Source organism: Melozone crissalis, unplaced genomic scaffold (genome assembly GCF_028551555.1).
Source record: "Melozone crissalis strain CALT ecotype California unplaced genomic scaffold, PUWL_Pcris_2 ptg000056l_1, whole genome shotgun sequence".
Taxonomy (NCBI): domain Eukaryota; kingdom Metazoa; phylum Chordata; class Aves; order Passeriformes; family Passerellidae; genus Melozone; species Melozone crissalis.
This window is the reverse complement of record NW_026535834.1, coordinates 539,096-562,554: the sequence shown is the minus strand read 5'-3', so window position 1 is coordinate 562,554 and position 23,459 is coordinate 539,096. Positions and strand designations below refer to the sequence as shown.

Sequence of the window (23,459 nt, the reverse complement as noted above, 5' to 3'; positions counted from 1 at the left end):
ACCCTTCCCCATCGCTGCCGTGTGTGGGGCAAACACGGGGCAGTGTTGGCACACGCAGCAGCCGCGGGCACGAGTGGCTCCCGCGGTGCCAGGGGCTCCGGGCTGTGCCAGCGGGCACCGCCAGCAGAGGCTGCGCTCAGCTCAATCCGCTCCCTTTCGTAGGCGCTCAGGAGCCTTGTTGTGCCTCAACACACCAATCCTACGCAGGTTCCCGAAGAGGTGTAGGAAGCTGGCAGTCACATCCTGCCCCCAGACTCCTCCCTGCAGCCCCTCTCCTTTCATACATGCTCCATCACTGGATTTGCCCTGGGAGAGGCTACAGCACCTGTGTTTCTTGGAATTGAGTGGCTTTAAATCTCAAAACAGAAAGCAAAGTGCACTAAATTTAGGGAGACTTTTTGCCCTACCTCCAGGAATATTTAACACACCAGGTGTGAGAGGCAAAGGCTTTCTCGTGTTCGGGCTGAACTAGTGCATATTTGACAGGGTTACTGGTATGGACAGCTAATTCCCTGCTTCCCAGCATCCCTCTGGTGGCCCCCACATCTGCTCCCCTGGAGGGTCCACACTCTGCTTAGGGGGCCCTACAGATGATGGAGAGCAGAAGAGGCAGCACTGTGTGGGGGGGAGAGACAGGAATGTAATACATTTTGTGAAGGAAAACAAGTAAAGACAACAGAGGGAAAAAAAGGAAAATAGCTGTCAGAAATAAAAACCCTTTCAGCAGAGGAATGAAGACAGATGGGAAGGCAAAGAGAAACAGTGAATAAAGAAAGAAATGCAGAGAAGTCAAGGAGAGGTTGGGGGAAGGCTGTGCAATCATTTGGCACCAGCTCCTTGCATTAGTTCCCTGAATATTGTGTGAAGCGGGGGTAGAGAACTGCGGATTACTGGAGTGTAGCACCACAATATCGTGGGCTGGCCACTAAATTACCATTCAGAGAGTCTCTTGGCTTAGCCTCGCTGCTGCCATGAGAAAGGAGCAGGATGTAAGCTGAAAAACAGATCTATGGAAAATAGGGTTGAGGCTAGAAATTCCATTATATTCTTGGCACTTTGACATTTTTCCTCCCCTTTTGTGAAATCTCAAGGGAGCGCTGCCTACTCTTGCAATAATAATAATTAAAAAAAAAAAAAGGTAGCATATGAGTTGGCATGGTAACTTCATCTGCTAAGTAACTAACATGTAGGATTTGCTTCTTGATCTAGAATAATAATGTCAACAGCCCCCAGGAAGATGCTTCCTTGTGACTGACTGCCTATTGTCACCTGGATTTCATGCTTCGCTCACGCTCGGTGCCCTTGGTGAGACTCGCTGTGGTGCAGGGACAGACCTGTGCTGCTCTGACACCAGACACACATTTGCTGGCTTCCTATGTTACACCCTTCAGGCCAGCAGTATTTGGACATGTCCACATGCTGGTTTACATTTAATCACTGTTATTCTTATTCCTGAAAGGCCAAAATGTTTCAAATGTGCCCATGCTGGGACCATTGGGCTGCTGCCGAACATGGGCACCAGTAGCTCCCAGCAACTCCTGCTTCTGAGCCTTCCCTGCCCATGGGAACAGGCCAGGAGGTTCCAGTGCTCCTGCTGAGCCTCCCTGGGCAGGACAGACGTCCTCAGAGTGATGCTGGCCAAACAATTCTTCCTTTAGTGCCTCCAGATGGGGCATGTGCACTGCTACCCTGCAGAGCCGAGGTATGGAGAGCTCAGTGGAAGCAGCAGCAACACAGGGAACAGAAGAAGTGGAAAACACTTCTTGTTGCCAGTTTCAAAAGATGGGAAAAAAAAAAGAAAAAAAAGAAAAAAAAGAGAAAGCAGCCTGATACTTTATTTTGCCCATGTTTATGGCTGAGGATTAGCTGTGTGGCTGGACTCCACACACCTGTACCCCTCTGCTCCTTCCCCCAGGGCAGGTTCTCCCAGACAAACATGTACAAAATGCCCAGTGCAAAGAAAAAGAGTTGCCTGTGAGGAGTGGGAGTGGTGAGACCCTAGACCAAAATGGAATTGCTCCTTTTCTTTCTGTGTTTTTATGTCCCTGCAGATGGCTTTCCTTGTGGGCTGGTGAGGGGACTGTGACCATCATGGCCCAGGAGCTGGGGTCAGCTGCAGTTGTCCTCATCAGGGCCCTGGGAAGAAAGGTAAGGGCCAGGGTATCATCCAATGCAAAGAGAAAACTTTGCATTCTGTGGCATGGCTGCTCCTGGGAGCTGGCTTCTCTTCTCACTTCTTGTTTTAGATTCCTGCATCCTTCAGCTCTTCCTTTTCATGGGTCCCACGTAGTTTATTTTTGTCCCAATGTACAGACACTGTCATACTGGTGTAAAGACGACTTGGATCAGGGTGGCTTGATTTAAAAACCACAAATCTGGAAATACCACTCCTGGTCATAGGTCCATCCATCCCAGCACTCTGTTTCTGAAGGGCATCATAAATGGGTGTGCAGAGAAAAGCAAGAAGAAAACAGATACATCAGATACTTCTGCAGCCTCCAACCATTTTCAGCTCAGGGCTTCCTGAGCTAAACATGGTTTGCAGTGTGCATGTAGCAACATTCTGTAGTTTCCTTTCCCAGGAACTTCTCCTGCTTCCTCCTGAATGCATGCAGACTTTTAGCATGCAAAACATCATCAGCAAGGGGTCCCATAAGGCTATCTGCTCTCTGAAGAACAACTTGCTTTTGCTTGTTTTGAAGCTGGGCTTCACTATGAAGCAGCCTTCAATTTCTGCCCCTAATTCCTGTACTGGAAGAGACAGAGAATATTTCCTTCAGTGTACAAGAGAAAATGGTTTCAAAAGACACCTATAAATTACTGTGTGGCCTGAACAGTGAGCTGTACTGCCCCAGTGCCACTGATTTCAGTTCAGTGCAGCCAAGCAGCACCAAGCAGATCGCATGCCAGCCCTGTGTGCTCTCCACAGCCTCTGCAGGCTCCATCCTTGGTGATAAATTAACACAACTGCAAAAAAGACAAGTTGTAGGATATCCAAACCCTTTCTGGGTCAGAGTTTGTCCAGTTGTTCCAACATATCAGCTGTTACAACATAAGATAAAACCTTCCTGCACTCCTTACCTCACTTGCAGCCTGGGTCTGCCACTGCCTTAGCACAGCTGCACGTTACCAACAGTGGGCTGGCTTTGTAGTCCCAAAGAGAGCATGGTGAGTGCAGAGATACCTGAATGAGTTTTGAATGAGGGAACTCTGTTCCTGTTAGCATGGCCAGCAGCTAACCCCACCAGGCTGCAGTGTCCTTGAGCCCCTGTGTTTCTGCCTGGCAGAACACCCAATGCACCTGGGTTGGGGAGCTGCTTCCCCCTGCTCCAGGGGATTCCACTGATGCCAGCTCTGCTCTGCCCTTTCAGGGCTGGTCCAGACCCAGTGGATCCTCGTCCACGCACCATCACTGAGGGTCTGCTGCAGGGCAATTCACCCTCAGCCTCCTGTTGGGGAGGGTGGCTTCATCCATGAGGACATGTGGTGTTTTCCAAATGTGGGCCCATGCCTCTCTGCAGGCATCTTTTAAATGTGAGGGATGTCTGGTTTAAAGATTTTTGTAGCACACAAAGCTGTTGGAATCCATAAAGTTAGAGGGTTTTTAGGAAATGGTTTTAAAAGTATAGGCCTCAGACTGAAGTTTTGTTAGCATTGCAAATACAGCAGAAAAGTTTCCCAAGCAGTAGAGCATACGTGACAAATAACAATAAGCCTCTGTAGAATTGGCTTATAGATGGCAACAAAGTTATTTAATGTATATCTTTAAAAAGTTAGCATTAATAGAGCTCTGTTCTTTGTCTCTTATGAACCAGTCTTTGTTTTAACTACCATTACGTGTGTTTTATAAGATTAGATAGAATACTTGTCAATATGTGTTGTTCTATGTATGATTAGCTGAAATCTAGGCTGAGATGGTTTTATGTTATTCTGTAATACTCCACCTCCCTGGCATTCCCTGTAGATCAACGAGCTGTTAACATCCTGTCTCCATTGTCTAACAATGTCCTGAGACTGATGTGCTGAAAATAAAAAAAGCTCTTCACTGGTCTAGATTGTCCAGTGCTGCCGCAGCGAGTTCCTCAGTAATGCGTAAGTTCCTGACACAATTAGACATATATTTTCACATATATAGCACAAAGCAATTTAAAACAGCTGAGTGCTAACCTCCTCAAAGGAAGATTTATAAATATTTGCATCCAGCTTCCAGTGGAACAATAAAAATATATTGTACTTTAGATAAATGCTTTGCCTAGAGGAGTCCCAATAAAGTCAATGATCTTTTTTGTTTGTTTGTTTGCTTTAAGTGAGCAACAAGCTCTAAGGCCCTTTATTTCCTTCACTGATCAGTGATTTAGAAATAATCCTCAGTGCAATCTCTTCCCTGTAGAGCTCCCTTTATTCTTTCTATCTGTGCTGGAGAAACAGGCTATCAAAAGCCAACAGCAGATACCTTATAAACATTTTACTTATTTTTTATAGTATCTGAAGCAAGCGTGAGGTACACAGGGCTCTCTGAGAGTTGTTTCAAGGTTTCCAGAAGAGCTTTGTGAATGCAGGATGATGGGGCTGTGTTTATACCCTGTGTGGGTGGCAAACCCTCGGGTACCTGGCTCCTCCCCAGCGGGGTCAGTGAGGTGCTCCTGTGCTGCGATGGAGCAGTGACACACGGCCAGCAGAGCGAGGGTCCAGCAGCGTCCCTGTGGGAAGTGGTAAGCCCAGATGGGGAATGGCCGTGGGACACTGCTGACAGACTGGCACGGATTCGGTACCCTGGAGAGCAACGTGGGCCTGGAACAGAGAGGTGGAGAGCGTGCTTTGTGTTGCTTGGTGAGGATCACGTTGTAACGCAAGGAAAACAACCATGACTTGTTTGTACGGGGCCGCCTCCCGCGCTCCGTGCGATCCCGGCGCGGTGCTGGGCTCGGTGTGTCACCGCAGGCACCACGCACCCTCACCGGTGACTCAGGGATGCTGGGGGAGGCAAACAAAAGGAAGCTCGACTCTGTTCCGTGATATTTTTTTTTCCCTTCCACAAGGCAGGAAAGAGGCCGGAGGCAAGGAGGCTGTGCCCAAAGCCCCAGGACTGCCCAGGGAGGGGGTCAGGGAGGTGTCAGACCCTGGGGATGGAGACGGGCTGCTGGTGGGTTGTTCTGGGGGGCATTTCTGCTGTGCAGGTACCCTGTGAAACAGCTCTGCCAAAGCGCTGTACATCTCGTTTTGTCTGAGCAAGAAATCATCCTTCTCTTTGTATGGGGCACCTGTAAAAAACCAGAGTGTAACTGGCAGTGGGCAGCAAAGAGCCCCACTGAGCAGGAGTCATTAAAGCCACATTATTTTTGGAAGGTGAGAAGTGATATAGAGCAGGTGAAATCCCTTCACAATTTTTTTTTTGTGTGGTGTCACTAGGAGCTTCTTAAGGTTATTGTTTAACAGGTCCTATTGATAAGTAAATACTCCTGATCAGCTGATGGCTTACAGCTGAAAAATGTGGGCCAAAAAAACTCCTGAACTATGGTGGTTGGTGGCACTGCTGTTTTTGCCACGGCTATGCACAGTAATTTGTAAAGCAAACCAACAGAGAGGCATCTCTGATTACTTTATTTTGTGCTCTGTGATAGTGTTAGAGTGAGGTGAATTGTGATGCTGCTTGTTTTCTTGTAGGTGATGCTCCTTGGACCTTTTGGAGATCAGAGTAATTCTTCTCTGACCCTCTGTAAGGGCAGAAGGAGCCAGAGGGAAGGAGAACTGAAGCTAAATGCTGTGGGGGAGATGTGTGCGTAAAGATGCTGAAAGCTCTGGTGTGAAAGGGCAGCTAGAAGCGAGGACCTTGGGGTGAGAAAACAAGATTTTTTCTTTTGCTTTGTGTTAGGGGCATGAGGATGTTAAAATGTCAGGCTGTGAATGTTTTGGTGCCGGTTCACCCACACGAAAATGAATTTGCTGTAGAATTTTGCTTACTGTTGCCTATCTACTTACTTTGGAGTTCATTTCAGAGTGACTACTTCTTCTTTTCCTCAAGCCAAATGTTTTGCCAAAGATGCTCAGAATGTTCTGTGAATGAGCCCAAGGAACAGATTTCCTGGCTGATAGAAACTGGCAAGGCTCCTCCAAAGTCGGGCAATATTGGGAGACAATAATTTTGGACTGCTGCTAAAAAGCTTACAGATCTGTAAACTAGTGCTCTAAGTTGTCTAGCAATATTATTTTGTGAAGTTATATAAATTTGCAACAGAAAATGTTTTGAAAATTGGCTCTCTTTTCTTTCCTAATGCTATACCAGGAGGCAGAAGTCAAAGCAACATCAATGCTCCAATTCAAAGGCAAAAAGGTGGGTGTTTTAGGATTATATTGAACACTTTACAGACAGATAAAATTAGGCCTTTTCTTGGGCCATATGAACAGCTGAAACCCTTTTTATTATGATATAGTTGTGTGAGTGTCATGAGATTGGACACAGAATTGAGGCATCTCAAACCCAAAAGCTGTAATAAGGAGGCTCTATCAGCCCTCAAAGTTCAGGCAGCATGTAAGAGCCTTGCTGATACTGAAGGGACCACCTTACTTGACATCAGTTTGGTTTTGATGCTCCTGCTGAGCTCCAGCCCATCCCCCTGGTCATCCTGACCCATATCTCACCTGCCAGATGTAGGGTGCAGAGCTTCTCCCTACCAGGCAGTCCTACAATGGACAAATGCTTTTTATTTTCTCAACCTGTTCCAGCATAAAATCATTGATGTCTTTGCTTTTACATTGCAGCGATGACACTAGGCTGGTTTGCACTTGGGGTTTGCCTATAACAGGGTTTGTTCAGAGACCCTTTTGCCCAAGTTTTGTAGGACACACCCAAGATGATTCTTCACTCCGCTGCTGCTGGTACAGCTGCATGTGGACCTGTGTACTGTAAGATCTGAGCAGTTTTTGTTGTGCCTGACCACTTTATTCTGAACATCTGCAGCAGGCATTCATGGTAAAAGCTATTTCACTGTTGTTGGCTGGATTTACCTTTCCTCTAACACTCCAACCTCTGCTTAGTGCACTACTGCTAAAGAGCTGCAGCTTAGTGCTGGAATTCCACTACTGATAGTGGGGGAAAAAAAAAACCCAACCTAAAGTGCTATCTGCAGTGGATGAAGCTACCAGATTTAGGAAAACTGCTGCAAAGCTAAATAAATGCATCAGAAACTCTCAAGAATCGTGTTTCTAGGAGGTCCTTTGAGGACAAACTGACTTTTTTCCCCTCTGATTTTAAGATTTTGTTTGCTGCTGGCTGGTTTCAAACTAGGCTGTTGGTATGCTGTTGCATCCTGTTTATCACTCAGGACATAAATGTTTTTAGATAAGCCCAGATCACTGTTCCAAACCTGGAACTGCAGTTTCCATGAGAAAGACCAATTCCTTCCAAGGAGTGAGTATTGGTTCCAGCACAGGGAAGAAGCATTTGGTCTTGTTACACAGTAGTAGCACTGAACATTTCTAGATGTCTGCATGGTTCCTCTAGATTTAGATAACTAAATATTTCCAGCTTATCACAAATCTTCAGCCTGAAAGAGAGAAATGGGGAGTATAGGAGAGGTCTATGAAATCACAGGAGGCAATGGGAGAGTTGAATGTGTGAGGGCCATACCCTTTCTCTTGTCAGTGTGAGAACTGAAGACCATCAAGTGTAATTAACAAGAGGTTGCCTCAGAATGTAAAAGAGGTTAATTGTTTTCCACACAGTTGATCTGTGAATTGCGTTGCCAAGGGATGTAGATGACAGAATTTTACAGGGACTCACAAAGTGTGTAGGTAGTCAAGGAAAATTAAAATCCACTGAAGGTAATTAAATGAGAGGGTGGTTTTCTGGCTCAGTGAAACCTTAAATCCTAGGTGTTTGGGGTGGGAAATGAGAGTGGGACATCCTTGGGGGGGAATAAATCCCTCTATGCATGCTCCATGCCTGTTTTCTTTCCCTAAACATCTCTTGTTGGCTGCTGTTGGAGCCAGGACATTGGGCTGGATGGACTTTCCCTGTGACTGCTCTGGTGTCAGACAACATCTGCCATGTGAAGTCTTTGTGTCCCCTGTCAAAGGCTTTCTGAGAGCCAATATGAAATTGTCACATGATAGCTGCTGTTCTTCCATTTGTTTAGATGTGGAAAATATGGTCAATGGAAGAATAGGACAAAACCCAAGTTGCATTGGAAGCTTGTTCTTGACAGTGTTGTGGGCTTTGCTTAGTGTTGGTTTGCCAGAAGGATTGCCTTGGAACAGGCAACAGCACACTTTCATTCTGATTGTTGCTGTAGATTAAACCTACTGAGGAAATTTTGAATTTCCCCATCCTTGGGGTAGATTCCTTTCCCAGGTTCAGCTGAGGAGATGAATCTTTATTTCAAAGATTTCTCTACATAGCTGCTGAGAGAAAATGGCAGGAGTATAATGTTGTGTTGCTCTCTAAGTCTGTACTTTGTTGGCAATCACTTTGAAATCCTCTAAAGTGATATTTGCTCATAATATAAGATTCTACCTTTATGATGATAAAAATGAATTTTGATTCAAGTAATATCTATTCAACATAATGAATTAAAAGGTCTACTTAAAGTATTCTTTGTCCTTCACAGATAGAGTATTTCCATGTCAGTGATGATTGAGTCACTGTGGTTGCAGCTTGGGGTTTGGGAAGGGTATCACACACTGCTTTGTGCTTGCCATCTCATGTTCCTGGGCAAAGCTGTCAATAACATTTAGCTTTTTCTCTAGCTGAATTTTTGCAGCTTCAATCAGGAACATACTTTTCATCAGTCTTTTTCTTCTCTCTGCTAATAGTGATGGAATTCAGAGCAGTCTGTTTATTTTCATGAGAACTTCTCCTATGGTATTTTGACATAATTTTTGCCTTTTTATCTCCCGTCCTCACAAAATCACGAAACTCTGCAATATTCACATGCATGTGCCTGGCATCCATTATTGAGAACTGGGTTCCATGAGGATAAGTTGTCTGAGGGCTGGAGTTCAAGTTTTCTTGTGCATCTTAGAAGTTTTATTTATTTGCTTTTTGCACAATTACTTGAAGGGCAGGGGAAGCATTTGGGTTCCTGGCTACACTGTCCAGAGCTGCCTTGTGCATTTATGCAAACTCTTCGTAACAATGAGAATTTTTCTAGTAATACATATTTCATTTTTAATTTCTCTTGGGGAGAAAAGTGAGAAGTTGCCAGTGATTCCCAGTGCTGTTGCTGATGCCCATTGATGTTGCTCAGTTCATTGCTATCTGTCCTCACCTTGTCTGTGGAAGGTTTGGTGTTGGAACCTCGCTGTAACAAAGTCTTGGTTGACATGACAGCACTTGTCTCCATTTTCTCTCTGCATCCTTCTTGTTTATGGGTCCTGATGGATAATTCCAACAACATGGTCCATGTCAAGGGTCTTGCACCTATTGCTGGTCTTTGTATCTTGGTGTCACTCAGAGGCAGGGCAGTGTCCCCTCTTCCTCCAGCCACGGCGCCTCATAGGTTCATCCCTTCCTTGCTCCTCAGTGTGGTGTAACCTGTTCCTGGCTGTGCTCCCTGGTGCTGAGCAGGTCACTGCTCTCTCCACCTTGCTGGTGACTCAAGCTGGATTTCCTGAAGGTTCATAGTGAAAACCAACCTGCAATCAGTCTGTTTCTCCAGGCCTGCTTTTTTTCATCATACTGACTTCTGTTTAGGATCTGTCAGTAGGGGACCACTAACTGGTTCAAGGATCATAAATAGCCATCAGAATGCTTTTTTCTCCATCTAAGAGATACCTTCTGACAGGCTGAGTTTTCAGCCTTGTTCTCTACCTAGAGCCCCCAATCCTCATCTGCATTTCTAGGCCTGAGAAATCAGTTTTTCCCAACCTGTATACTTGTACTTCCTAAAGCCCTGCCACTGCCAGGTCAGAAATCCCCCTGGTGCTGTGCACTGTGAGTACACTGAGAAGAGGGTGAGGCATTGTGTACTGCAATGGGTTGAAGTTTAAGTCCCATGTACTCCTTTCTCCTATGCTTATTGTAAGAGAAGTAGCAAAGAATGTGCAAAGTTAAGGAGAAATGGGCACTCAGTCATCTTTGTGTGAAGATGGTACAAAAATTGTTTTGTTTCTTGTTTTTACATTGGCAATTAAGCTCTAGTCTGCCCTGTTTGTTTTTTGTTCACTGGAGAATTAATACTATTATGACAGTGCAAGTAAAAGCTGATGAATTTCAACTTGAATTGCTTTTCCTACGAAATGTTTTAAGCAATCTGTATTTAGCTAACATTTATCTAACTCTACTCCCAACCAACAGTTGGAAGAAAAAAAATCTTTGCAGTTCAACACCTCCTCCTCTCCCTATTTCACTAGAAGCTGCAAAACCTCCCACTCTAGTTCTCTAGATCTTCTGAGGAGACCGCTGCCAAAACACAACTTGATGTTGGATTCTTTTTTTTTAAGTATGAAAAGCAGAAAACAAAATACTTCCAGCTTCTCATACACAAAGAATCAGAACAGGGCATGAGTCCAGCTTGTTTCCCAGCCTATATTTCCTGAATGTGTACTCTCCCAGAGGCAACCAAAACTCTCTGCTACAGCTCTATCCACCAGCCTTGCTGCAGCTCTCTGTATCAAGCTATCTCCAATGTCACCCTATTCTTTAGGGTGACATCAAAACTGGGACTTTCCCAGGCTTCAGAATGTTTGGCACAAAGGAGATACTGCCTTTGTGAGCCTGAGACAAACTCCTCAGTGGTGACACCAGCCTACAGCAAAGACTCTGCTTCTTCCTTGCAGGCATTGTTTCTACACAGGCACTGACCATTTCTCATGCAATCTGTGGGTGTAGAGGGTTTTTTTGAAGTTGAGCATGGACAGGCTTCCCAAGGCTTTCCCAGGAGGTGGCAGGCAGGGAGCATCTACCCCACAGTCTCCTGACAGGATCAGGGAGAGGCTGTGCTGGAGTGAAATGGGCTGTGCCCAGGGCTTGGGAGCAGGCCTCCTGTTCCACTGTGAGAAGGAAATGGAAGAGGCTCCCAGCCCAGGCTCCAGGCCAGGCTCCAGGCCAGCCTGAGGGCGAGGTCCCAGCTGGGACAATGAACGAGCCCTGTGTGATGTCCCTGCCTGCTGTGGGGCTGTGCCAGGGTCCCTGGGCAGTGTGCAGGGCAGCAGCCTGCAGAGGCCAGGCCAGAGCTAGCAGCAGGAAACTGGAATGGCAGTCTTTTTAAAAGAGGTTCTTTTGCCTGTCTAGAAACTCTTTTTCCTTAAAACCTGCTGATCAGTTGGGAAACTTCACTGCAGGCTCCTAACCCCTAACAGCATCCAAGCTCTCTATTTTCCTACCCCACATGAGAAGTTTAGCCAAGTCTGTTCCCATTGACATGTAGGCAGTGGCAGCTCCAAGAAGACCTTCTCATTTATTTTTTTTTTTTAGTCCACAAGTTTCTTCACCTATAAGACCACAGCTTCTAGGAAGGCTGTTATCTCTTTCCAGACTGTACCTGCCACAAATGAGCAACAGCTCTGGTGTCTCACTCACATTGCACAACCTGTCTCTGCTCAGCCAAAGCTGCAGGTACAGTCTGGGACAACTCAAAGCAGATTTGCCTGGGAGCTGGGCTCACCCCCACCTTGTTTCCAGTCTCTAGACATCCTGAAGGATGTCATAGGATGCATTCCTGCATGGGCAATCTCAGATTCGCTCCTATGAATTGGCTTTGCAAGTTCATTGTCTTGCTACTGTTGCCTCAAAGGGCAGCTGCAACCACAGTTTGACTGATGATCAAGAAATAGCAATATTTCCAGTTACCTCTTAACAAAGTGCTGTGAATACATCAGTCTCTTATGAGACACTCATCAGGTGCTGCAAAGTGAAATGAAATCTTCAGTATCTGGTAAGCAGGGGAATACAGAGACCTGAATTCAGCACATGTCCAATTCACTGGAAAATGAAATGTCAGCATCCCCTGCTCTTCCAATTTCTCCTCAAATACCCTTTGATCCCACTATGTGAAACCTGCTTCAAGCTTGACTTCATTTGCAACCTCTCCACAAGCAATAGTGCAACCTGACAGACATCTCACATCCAGGATGTCCCAGGACAGCTCAGATGCCACTCTAATGCCTCCAGGCTAAACACACAAATCTGTACAGATAGGTCATTACTTTAGGAAGCATAGGTGAAACCCCTCCCATCACTGATAGTTTGCACCAGTGGTAGGACCTTTCTTCCCCATCACAAAGGCTGCACAAAAAGCCCCTCTCCAGAAATGCTTTCTGTGAGTTTGCAGGTTGGAGGGGGTGGCTGCTGCTTTCCTGAGTTGATTGTTCTCTGGAAATCACCTTGGTAACTACATTAGAACAACAGTAACTGGAGACCTGTCCTTTCTGAGCAGCTTGTAGAGGATAACTTGACAGATTGCAAGTTAAGTGTTGGGATTCCTGATCTATCCTGCCTGCTGGGAAATAGAGGGAGAGACAGGACACTGAGCCTGTGCATGGTCTGAGATCATCCTGCCTAATATTAGTCACCAAACTGAGGTCTTCAAAGCAGGAGCAGGGTTCCTTGTACAGCTGGTTAAGAGAGAGGGATCCCCCTCTGCTCAGCCCTAACTCTGGCTGTGGTGCCCTGCTCAGCCCCCATCCTGAACCACCCAAAGCAGTTGAGGGAAGACAGGATCTCTGCACATCCACCTTCCCTGGGAGCGGTCTGGAGGTGATGGATGAGTGTGTGGCTGCATTTCTCACCACACTGCCCGTGGTGTGCTGTGAATTGAATTGCCATTAACCTCTGCCCTGTTAACTGCTGCTCCTTTATCTTAATTACACACACAGGAGCTGCTGGTGCCTTACAGAGCTGTACACAGTGCTGACAGAGCATGGGGCTGGTGTACAGAGCACCCCAGCTGGCCTGAAACCAGAGGGAAGCCCTTCTGAAACAAAATCAAGCCCTTTAAAAGCAGAGGGGACTAGAAAGCTCTGAGAAGTAACCAAGCTCTCTGGCTTTGATGGGAGATTTTGTCCTGGACCAAAGGAGAAACTTCATCAAAAATTCTAATAATCCCCACCAGCAGTGGAGCATTTGCTGGGAAGATGGTGTTCCATGAGCACATTATGTGCTTTGTCAGTTCTTGGTTGCTTAATTTTAATATTTGATTGAGTAACTCAGATTCTCCCCTCTTCTGCCTTTAGGGTGATGTACTGTGAAGGCTGCATGATGTGGAGACAGATGGAGGGAGGGCAACTTCTGTCTGACCATGTCATTCGTCACCTCTTGACTTTCTCTTTTCAAGAAAAAAAATCAGTTTAAAACAAAAAATGCTGCTTAGTGCTTGTTGTCAGAAATACCAGTATAAAACCTTGTTCTTTTTTAAAACTTCTTGTCAGCTGGAATTGCCATCTTGACCTTGCCACCTCAGTCAGGCTCCTGGAGTCAAATGGGTGGGTACCTGGCTTTGCCTCAGGCCAGGTTTGGGCACCTGTGAGCACCAGGGGATGTGGATGATGTCTGCAGAGGTGACGGAGGTGTAGCTGAGACCACCCCATGTCCCTAGAGAAGGCAAGTGTGAGAAGGGCTCAGGACTGCAAAGCACCAGGGCAGGCAGTAGGTGTGTGGTGCCAGGTGGTGCAGGGGAAGCAGCTCAGGGATAATTAACCTCATGCAATCAGGCTGAAAGGCAATCAATGCACAGAAAACTGCTGAAGGGAAAGAGTCTTTCCCTGCTGTATGGGTTGAGGAAATCATTATCTCAGCACTGTGGGGGCAAGTCTGAGAGCTGAGCAGGGAGGCTGCTGCCCCTCATCCCTGCTGCAGGGGCCAGGTTCAGGGTAGATGACAGGGGAATCCATTTGAAAGCATTTTTATTTTCTTCCATGTACTGGAGAATACACAACTGATGCTGAATTCTAAAGGTTTCCACACAAGTCGCTTTCACTGAGGCACAACTTCTGAGATTCAATTGCAGTGTGGGAAGGCAGTTTCCTGGGATTTGCTGGTAAGGTCAGCAGTCACTGGAATGGCAGACCTAAGCAGTGCTGCTGTGTGGCTGAGCTGGGACAGGCTGGGTGACCACAGCTCCTGGCACATTGTCACACTGCTCTGTCCCCATCCTGCGGCCCGGGGGAGTTTAGGGCAATGCTCCCTTCCCTGCTGACATTCCAGCTGGGTGCAGATGGCACCAACTTGTCCTCTGGTTAACAGGGAAGGTTATGTCTGGGCACTGTTTCAGGCTCTCTGCAATTCCCAGTTGCTTTAGCAAATGGAACAGCTTGAGAATGATGTTTCCATTACAACTTGGGCTGCTAAAATAGCTGTTTCCTGATGGCCAGTGGAGGCAGGGCAGCAAGTTGGGGATTAATCCACAGTGTTTGAGAGCGTTGCATTTTAATTTTTTTATTATTTTGTTTTATTTTTTACTCTTTTTGAAATTTGGGGGTTTTTTTCTGCAGTCTCTTGACATTTTGTACTTGCTTTTACAGGAATGTGACAGAGCATTTTAATATTAATGGCAGACTTGGAATGGAGATGTATGACTGGGCATGGCTTGTGCACAGGCAAAGCTGGTTCAAAAAACCCCAGAGGTAAATCAAGCATGTGAAATTTGAGATTTTGTAAAAAATTTGGCTGAGTTTGCAAACAGTATATCTAGCTCTATAAAGACTTAAGGGTTTTTTTGGTTGTCAAAATAGCTCAACCAGATGGCAATAGGCTATTTTTGAACTTCAGTTACATAATTTTGCTAAATATTTTTCCTTTCTCCTCCAATTCAAAATTATCTGTAACTCAGACTGTATTGGTGCTGTGTATGGCAGTTTCCTGACAGAAAGGCATTCCTAATGTGTTCCCTGTGTTTGGGGGCAGCCAGGGCCAGGCTGCCTGCGAGGGGAGAGGAGCCAGGAGCTGAGATGGCCCCAGCTGGGATGTGGCCTCCCCAAAGTGGTTCCCCAAGGACCCAAAAGAGGGACAGATGGTTGTGGCACCCATGGGCAGACCCAAGCACAGCAACACCAAGGAGGCCAGGTTGGGCAGAGTGTGGATGGGGGTTCCAGGTGAGGAAATTAAGGGTCAGGAAGGAGTTTTGGTGCCCAGGGAGGAGGTGCAGGGACCATTCAAGGTATCTAAGGGGAGCAGCAATGCTTGGGAGAAGAGGAGGTGATAGATTTGCAGTTAAAAAGGTCTCAGAGGGGTCAATAAATTTAACCAAAGCAGTGGGACACTTTAGGGGAAGGCATTAAGCTGTTTGTGCTCCTCACACCATTCTCCTGCACCAGAGTATAATGGGTTGTAGAAGAAAAATTATTTTGTTCCTGTAGTTTTAGCCATCCCTTGCCACAACTGGAATGGTGAAAAGGGAAGAAACTGCCCTTTTTAAATCTTGAAGTGACAGGACTGAAAAGCTCCAACTGGAGCAAGCCTTGCCTGAGAGCATAAGGGCCTGCTGACAAGGTAGAAATCACACTTCTCTGAAAACAATGTAAATAGCTTTTAAAGAGCTTTTTTCCCTTTTGAGAGACCTCAATTTGAAAACTCAATCACAGTTTAAATGAGAAACTTAAAACAACTTTTAATAAATACCAGTTAAGGACTGTTTTCTGAATTTTGCTTTAATAATGTTTAAAAAAAAATTAATGTTGCCAGCATCCTATTACTCCATAAAAATAACCAGAAGTCATGATAAAACAAATAAAAATTGTAACTGTTTTTCCCACTTCCTAGTAATATTATCCTGTGGACTTGGTCATATGCATGCATTTGTCATGGGCTCCCAGTTCATCACAGAAAACACCAAATAACTCCTAGCTCTAGACCAAGTTGGAAAAAGTACTAATAGATGATTTTCCACAAGAAAAAATTAATTTTTTTGCAGGAAAAAGTTTTTTTTAATTACTATATCTTGATAATCTTACTGCTATTACTTGAATTAAATTGCTGAGGATAGAGAAGAGATCAGAAGGGCTTTGTTCTCATATTTGGCTTTTATATCAAAACAGATGCCTTAAAATTCTTTCTTGAGAATTTGACTCACATTTTTGATTGAAATCTGGCCTATTTTTGAGATTTTTAAATAGGATGTTTGCTGTGAAGAAGAATTTTGGTTTCCTGCTCAGTACTGACAAGGTGTCAGGTGTCTCAATTGTGACTTCTTCACAGCAGTGCTCCTGTATCATCCCCTTGTGATGGCTCCTGGTCATGGCAGTACAAACCCTGTTGGTCTTTGGATCAGTGAGCAGGGGCCTCCTTTAAGGCATGGGCTCAGTCTCAATTTCTCCCCTTCTCTGGGTGCCCTACAAGGTTGCCTTTACTTTCTGTGTACTTGTGAGTTTAGCCCTGCCTCGAGTGCTCCTGACACTGATCTGCACTCTGGTAACATCTTGATAGGGCCAAGAGCTCCAGGACACCAACCACCTTCTGTGAAGAGCTCAGGGAGGGAAGTCTCCTGAAGTTATTGGTAGCAAGGGGGAAGACAGCCCTTTTTTTTCTTTATTCCTTTAATTTTTCTTTCCTTTTTCTTCAAGCGAACCAAAATAAGCGCTTCTATACACAAATATTTCTGCAGTATCACCACACAGAAGGAGAGGGATGGGTGGCTCAACCCAGCCTACTTAGCCCAAAAGAATAACAATTTTTTTGGGTTGTCCTAATTTCTTAAAATATTTTGATTTGGGATTAAAGCCAAAAACCCTCAGCTATTTTCTCAGCCCTAATTTGAGCTCTCAGGAGTGGGGTGTTGCCTCTGTCTACTGGAAAGAGAGATGATTCATCAACCTACAGAAGTCTCATTGCTCAAATCTCCTCAAAACATGTCTCTGCTGTCACCCACGGTGTAACATTACCCCACAGCACACATCCTGTGTGGATCTGCCAGTCTCTCAGGGTTGTCTGCCTCCTTCCTATCTGTGGCACTACTGCCCCTGTGCATGTTGGGCAGTGTTTGTGTTTGCACACCATGAGAGCTGAGGGCATGGCAAAGTGACTGCAGCTGGGAAAGTCCTGTCTGCATCTCTGTCTCTTTCCTCTCTCCTCTTCCATCATTGTCTGTGGTTTCATGGCTGTGCTGGCTGCTGGCTCACATCTCACAGGAGCACAGATACAGACCCTCTGCAGCTGACTTGGCTCCAAAAGTTCCCCCAAATCCATGGCAGCCACACCTGCAGGGATTTCCCACTAGAAAGGAGGCAGCTAGCCCTGGTCCCACTGCTGGCACACCACAGCTGCAGAACCAGCTGAAGCAAAGTGGCTTTGCTGCTTTTCCAGCTCTCCTTCCTCCTTTGAGCCAGCTGGAAGGTGAACCAGCTATAGGAGCTGCCTGTAGACAATGTCCCTAGGCTGTAATTCAGAAGGGCCAGGATGTTCAAATAAATGAATACCTGACTTGTCTGAGCCTTGACAAGGTGGGAATTGCTAATTACTCTGAGGAGAGAGCCTTCAGAAGTGCACTGCTGTGAGTTAACAGGGTGCAGAACCTTTTTCCTCCAGGCCTACAAAGTTTCTTCAGTCTCATGGATATGGGCTGGGTCTCCTGACACCTCACAAATGTGCCATTTTCCAAGGCCACTGGTATGCTCAGAGCTGGTCTGGAATTACCCAGGAAAAGCTTTTTCCATAGCAGTTACCTGGTTTTATGTATGAGACATTTTATTCTGTGTTGAATGTTCTGTTTTGTTTTAACATAAGACACTTGAGATGAGTTGAGATATTTAAGAATGGGGATTGCACTTACAAGTAGCACCCTTCTTGAATCTGGTTTGTCTTTCAAGTGTAGGCATGGCCCAAAAATCAGGCTAGGAGCCAGTGGGGATGGTTGCCCCAGAGGGAAGTTTTGCTGTAGCATGACTGAGCTGTGCTGGTGGGGTTGGTTCAGGGGTGTTTGCTGTCAGAGGGAGAAAGAGAGACTTTCATTCACAGTGATGGTAAAGGAGAAGTCTTTCACCAGCTTCAGGGCTATGCCATTTTTTTTCAGAAGCCTTTTTTTTTTTTAGCTCTGTCAGGGCTTACTGATGAGAAGATGAGCTCAGTGCAGTGATTTACTGAAGCAGTTACAGGTAGAGCATGGCTGGTTGCTCCTGGTCTCAAAGTCCATCGCCCAGGTGTCCTGGGCAGTGACAAACTTGTGTTAGACCTGGTCTGAAATAAAGCTGATGCAGCTGGAGAGCTGTTCTGGCCCTGTACCTACAAACTGGGAATGCAATCCCCTGGCACAGACACACTCACAGGTTTGGGCTGGTAGATGACTTTTCTATTTTTTATCAAGGGGAGGCTCTTAATTATTTTTTGTGTGTACATTTGAACCTCTAGGTCAGAGGAGAAGACTGCTTATTTTTCAGCTGTGAGAAAGGGGATACCCTCTCCTTGGTGAGGATGTGTGTGGCAGCAGCAATCCATATCTGTCTCTGTCAGGTCAGCAGCAAAACAAGAGACTGAGCTGTGCCATGAAGACAATGGCTGGAAAGGTCCTGAGACTGAATGTGGTCTGTATTCTGTCCCCTCCCAAACACAGGAGCTGTCAGTCAGTCCTTTGTGGAGAGGTATGGCCAGAAAGCATCACAGATTTGCAGTCCCAGGAAGGGACAGAGCAGAGGAGAGACCCAGGATCTGTATTAATGATGGCCCCAGGGGGTTGCTGGGTCCTCATTAGAGCAAGCGCTGATATTCTCATCCTTATGGTGATGTCTGCTCTTTCATTCCTCCATCAGCAACACCTCCCACACCAGCTGAGCTCAGTGTCCTGGAGAAGGGAGTGCTTAAAGGTGAGGTCAAGTTAATTTCAAGAGATGCTAAAAGAAAAAGTAAGGGCAGGCTGGCAGCCAGGAAAGGAAAATTGGCCCCATTGTTAAAGGAAGAAAAGAACATCAGAGAGCTTTTAAAATGTCGGGAGTGGAGTATTGCTGTTTGCTCTTTGCTTATTGAGTAGAGTTGGAGGGACATTTGCCTTAAATATACCTTCCATAGCAATACACAGAAACATGCTTTTTAGTGTACTTTAAACACAAGTTGTAATAGTCTCTGGATAAAAAGGCAGTCATTATTTCTTCGAGCACACTCTCTACTGACGACCAAATGTTCCAGTGTGGCAGACTGGTGGCTTTAAAAATAGCTGTTCACTCCCAAGGCTCTGAGCACGGCTGGGAGGTAAATTAAATGTTTGACTGTGAGAAGTCATTGATGTGGTCCAAGAGCTGCAGCCAGCAAATCCTCATTTCACTGAAGCCAGTGGAAACACAAGGCAGTGGGAAAAGGTTGCAGAAAGAGAGAGGGTTTGGGCGTCTTCAGGAAGCTCCAGGTCTTTTGGGAGCTATTTTAAAAATCATTACTTGCTGAACTGTTAAAAATCCCAGAAAACTGGGTGGAAGGGCACTGTCAAGATGCCTTCTTGGATGCCATGGCTGTGCCATTTCTTAAAGTACTTGTCCAATTTCTTGTTAAATATCCAGAGACAGAGACCCCACGTGTCTCTGCTCAGCAGCTCCAGCTGCACCAACCCAAAGCTCTGCTGGGTTTTGTGTGAATCTCCTCTGTTGTAACTTGAGCACATTATTTTTGTCCTACCCACAGCTGTAATGGGGGAAAATGTACTTTTTTCTTTTCTTAACATCCTTTGAATTCTTCTTCCCTTCTCCAGAAGAACATACCCACCTCTTGTGACCTTCTCAAGGTCAAGTTGTGGTTTTGGGTCCTTGCTCACCCCAGCTGTTGTCTCCTCTGAACTCCCTCCAGTGAATTAAAGACCTTAAAATGCCTCCCAGCTGAATGCAGTAGTTGAAGCTAAAATTTTACTGATGTTAAACAGACTTGAATTACTTCATGTGTCTTATCAGTTGCAAGCCTGTTTGTATGTCACAGTACAGCATCTGGCTTTTTTACAACAGCAATGTTGATTTGCAGTCAAGGTGTGACCCACTAAAACCTTCATGTCCTTTCCTACCCAGCTGATACCAAAGTAGCTTCTTATCTCCCATAAGCAGGAAAGCCTGTTCCTTCCTGTAGCTGAGAGTTCAAATTTGTCCTAATTTAATTTCATCCTACTTTTTTCAGAATATTTATCTTTCTAATGATTTTCAGGGGGTAACTTAACACTCATTTATGATCCAGCACGGATTTGCCTGTCCCATGCTGGAGCTATTTGCAAATATAATAAGAATCTTTTCTATCCCAGCTCCCCACTACTCCCACCCTGTGCCCTGGACATGGCACTCCAGCATCAGTTTGTTCTTCATCCTGGATTTGATACACATATATTTTCCAATGGAAACATACTTGTGAAGTAACTGTGACAAAAGGGAGGGCACTCACTGGAAAGTTTCATTTTTGGCAAAACAGCAATTTCATGAGAAATTTCAGGAAATGTGAAACTATTGATTTTGTCTCCAATTGTCAATTTTCAAAATAAAAAATTCTTCTTTTTTTTTCCTTTCAGTCAAGTTTTTCTTTTCCACTCCCTACTCTCATCACCACCTCCTCTCAACTTTTCCTCCATATGCTTGCCAGGGAAAGTAGAATGTTCAGATATTTTTTCCAAATCTTCCTTTTTCCACTGTCTAAGCTTTCAAGACTTCAATTTGAAAAAGTTAAAGAATGGAAAAAAAACCCTGTGTAAACAAAAATTGCTGATTTTTTTAGGGCATGTGTGGAGCCACTCTTGTGCAGGGGCACAAGGAGAAGAATCCTAGTTAGGAAAAACTAACATTAATGTCATTCAGTAGCCAAGAGCAAGCACCAGGGGAGAAGGGAAAGCACTGCAAAAGCAAAATGCATTAAAAGGCTGGAAAAAGGAGATGTTCTGCTCTGAGTTTGCAATGCCTAAACACATTCACCATCTGAAAAGGGTTGATAATCTCCCTTCTTCCTGCCTTCCTTTGCCCTGGGCAGGTTTTTCTGATGGGCTGTATCTCCTCAGTCTGGTTCTGCTTCTCATGGGGGTGACACAGACAGGTTTGAGGCCCTCTGTTGCTTTCTGTCCCATCTCTGTAGGACTAGATACATAATTTTCATACCATAGCAGCAGTAAGAATTTTCAGTGACCATGCCACAGGATGAAAGCCAATCCTTTTTTTTTTTTTCTTCCTTAACATTTCATGCAAAGAGCCAAGAAAGAACTGATTACAAAAGTACAAGGGATAAACTCTTCCATAAATTTAAAAGACAGCACTATTACTTTTGGAGAGGGCACAAATTGTGACTCAGAGCAGGACTGCTGACTGGAGTTCAGCTGGCCAATGTGTCATCCCAGAGAGCAGCAAGGCTGCTTCTCTCATCTGCTGGATAATCCCTCTCCCTGCTGAAGGCAATAATTAAGGGCCATGTTTTCAGCAGCCCGACAAAAATAGGTTTGTTTGGCTGCAGGAACTGGACAAATTGCAGCATATGTAGGTAGCACCATGGCACAAATACTGATTTTCCACATGCACCCAGAGACATTGAGGGCTTATTCTGGGTGAGCCATTGCAGATGTGGCTGGAGCTGCCTGCATGCCCTGCTCCAGAGGCTGCAGCTGTGCCTACAGCCCACATCCCACAGGGAACACTCACCACACTTCCCTGGCTCCAAGGATGACTGGAGGGGGTGGCAAGATTTCAAGACCCTCTTGCCACATAGAAACAGGAAGAAACTCATTACAGTGAGCATGGTGAGGCCCTGGCACAGGTTACCTAGAGAAGCTGTCATGTCCCATCCCTGGAAACGTTCAAGGCCAACCTGGATGGGCCTTGAAGCAACTGGCCTACTGGAAGGGGTCCCTGTCTATGGCAGGGGTTGAAACAAGGTGATCTCTAAGACCTCTTCCCACCCAAACTGTTCTGTGATTCTATCATTCTTCATGTCTTGGACACAAGGCAGCTGTTTCTTCCCACTCTCCCATTATTTCAGCCTTGACTGTGACTGGAAACCAGAAGAGGTTGCTCAGGGAGGTGGTGGTGTCTCTGTCCTTGGAGATATTCAGGACCTGAGTGGCCCTGAGTAACACAATTTCAGTGCCCTGGCTGTGGCTGTTGCCCTGCTGAAGGCTCACTGCCAGATCTGTGGCTGTTCCCAGGGCTTATCAGACAGTGAAGATCATAGGCTCTGGGCTTTTCTGACAATAAACAACTTGAGTTTCCACTACCTTTTCTTTTCAAACAAACTGATGCATTTTATGATGGCTGTTGATAAACTGCACTTATTTCAGAGTTGTTGGAAATGCCCTGGTGATTTTTCTTCATGTCACTGTTAGAAATAATTTGTTTTCATTTTCTAGGTAAGCAAGCACAAACGTGACTCTCCCATCTCTGTCTTCAGATTTGGAATAATCAAGTTAATTACTGACATTCTTTATAACACTTGGTATTTTCAGCCTAAAGACATTCTGACCTCGAAGGCTCTGAACACACAATGACAGTGGAGAGGCTGATCCATTCTCAGGTAGACCCTGATGAAGGCACAGTTAAAAACAAAAACTTTAAATATTCTGCTTCATTTAACTATCTCAACAAAAATCTGTTTATCACATGGAAAACATTTTGTAAAGTTCCTTAAAGGTTTGCCCAATGTTTTGGGCATATTTCTCCTTTTTTCTTGCTGAATGAAGACCTCATCCTCTCACTTCTCAATCTGATGGAGCTGGAGATTAGGGATAGATAATCATATACTAATTGTGCAAGACAACATTTACTGAATAACCTGCAGCAGAGAGGGAAGTGATTGCAGACATCTTTATTGTCTGCTATTAATTGGAATACCTGTTGCACAGACCTGTTGGTACCACTGGATGTAGCAGTGAAAGATGAAATTATGGTAATTGCAATCTCCCCTCAAGCTATCATTTAATTTACATTTTAATTAATTTATGTTGAAGCAATTAAAGGCATGAAGGAAAGAACGTGCCAGTGTCAATTAAGGACTGTGAGTCAAAGAGGAGAGTTTGGTTCAAGACAAAGTTAATTTAAAAAGAATGCTTTGTAATTTACAGTTCTGTCTATGTGACTTTTCTAAGTTCTTTGGAAACTTGAATAAAAGAAAAGAAAGTTCTAGAATCTTGGCCATCTTGAGACATCAGTGGCTTCCTTTCTTTTCAAATGGGGAAACTGAAGCAGAGAGCATTTGAATACCAGTTCTTTGAGCCCAAGGATAAAAACCACAGCAGAGCTGGAAATCAGATCCTGAGCTGTAGAGCAATCCAGGTATCTTCCTTACAAGAGCATTCTTCCAACTGGCACACAAAAAGGAATTATGAAAGACATGTTTTTGTGAGTAGGGTGATGTCTTTGCTGCACAGATCTCATAACATGGCCTTTGGCTGCTCAGCCATTTGGTGTTCTCAGAAAATAGCTGTTAATAATGACAGCCTTGCTAGGTCTTGTGACTTTAATATTCATCGTTTTCTTAAAATCTCAGGTCTTGGATGCAGAAGCTTCATTTCTTTTTAAATGAAACTTAAAAGAACTTAAATGTATCTTTGAATCACACCCAGTGTAGCATATCTTGACTTTTCCAAGCCACCTCCACAGTT

At 45.1% G+C, this 23,459-nt stretch overlaps 1 protein-coding gene and 1 long non-coding RNA gene across 2 annotated transcripts in view; one reads left to right on the top strand and one right to left on the bottom strand.

The window, feature by feature from the left end:
- TNFAIP2 (TNF alpha induced protein 2) overlaps positions 1-23,459 on the bottom strand; it is a 121,255-nt gene that overhangs the window by 62,930 nt on the left and 34,866 nt on the right. The window lies entirely within an intron of this gene.
- Positions 6,283-22,376, top strand: LOC128943811 (uncharacterized). Its single transcript, XR_008483767.1, has 3 exons — positions 6,283-6,331; positions 14,458-14,559; positions 22,209-22,376. It is a non-coding gene; the product is annotated as an uncharacterized LOC128943811 (long non-coding RNA).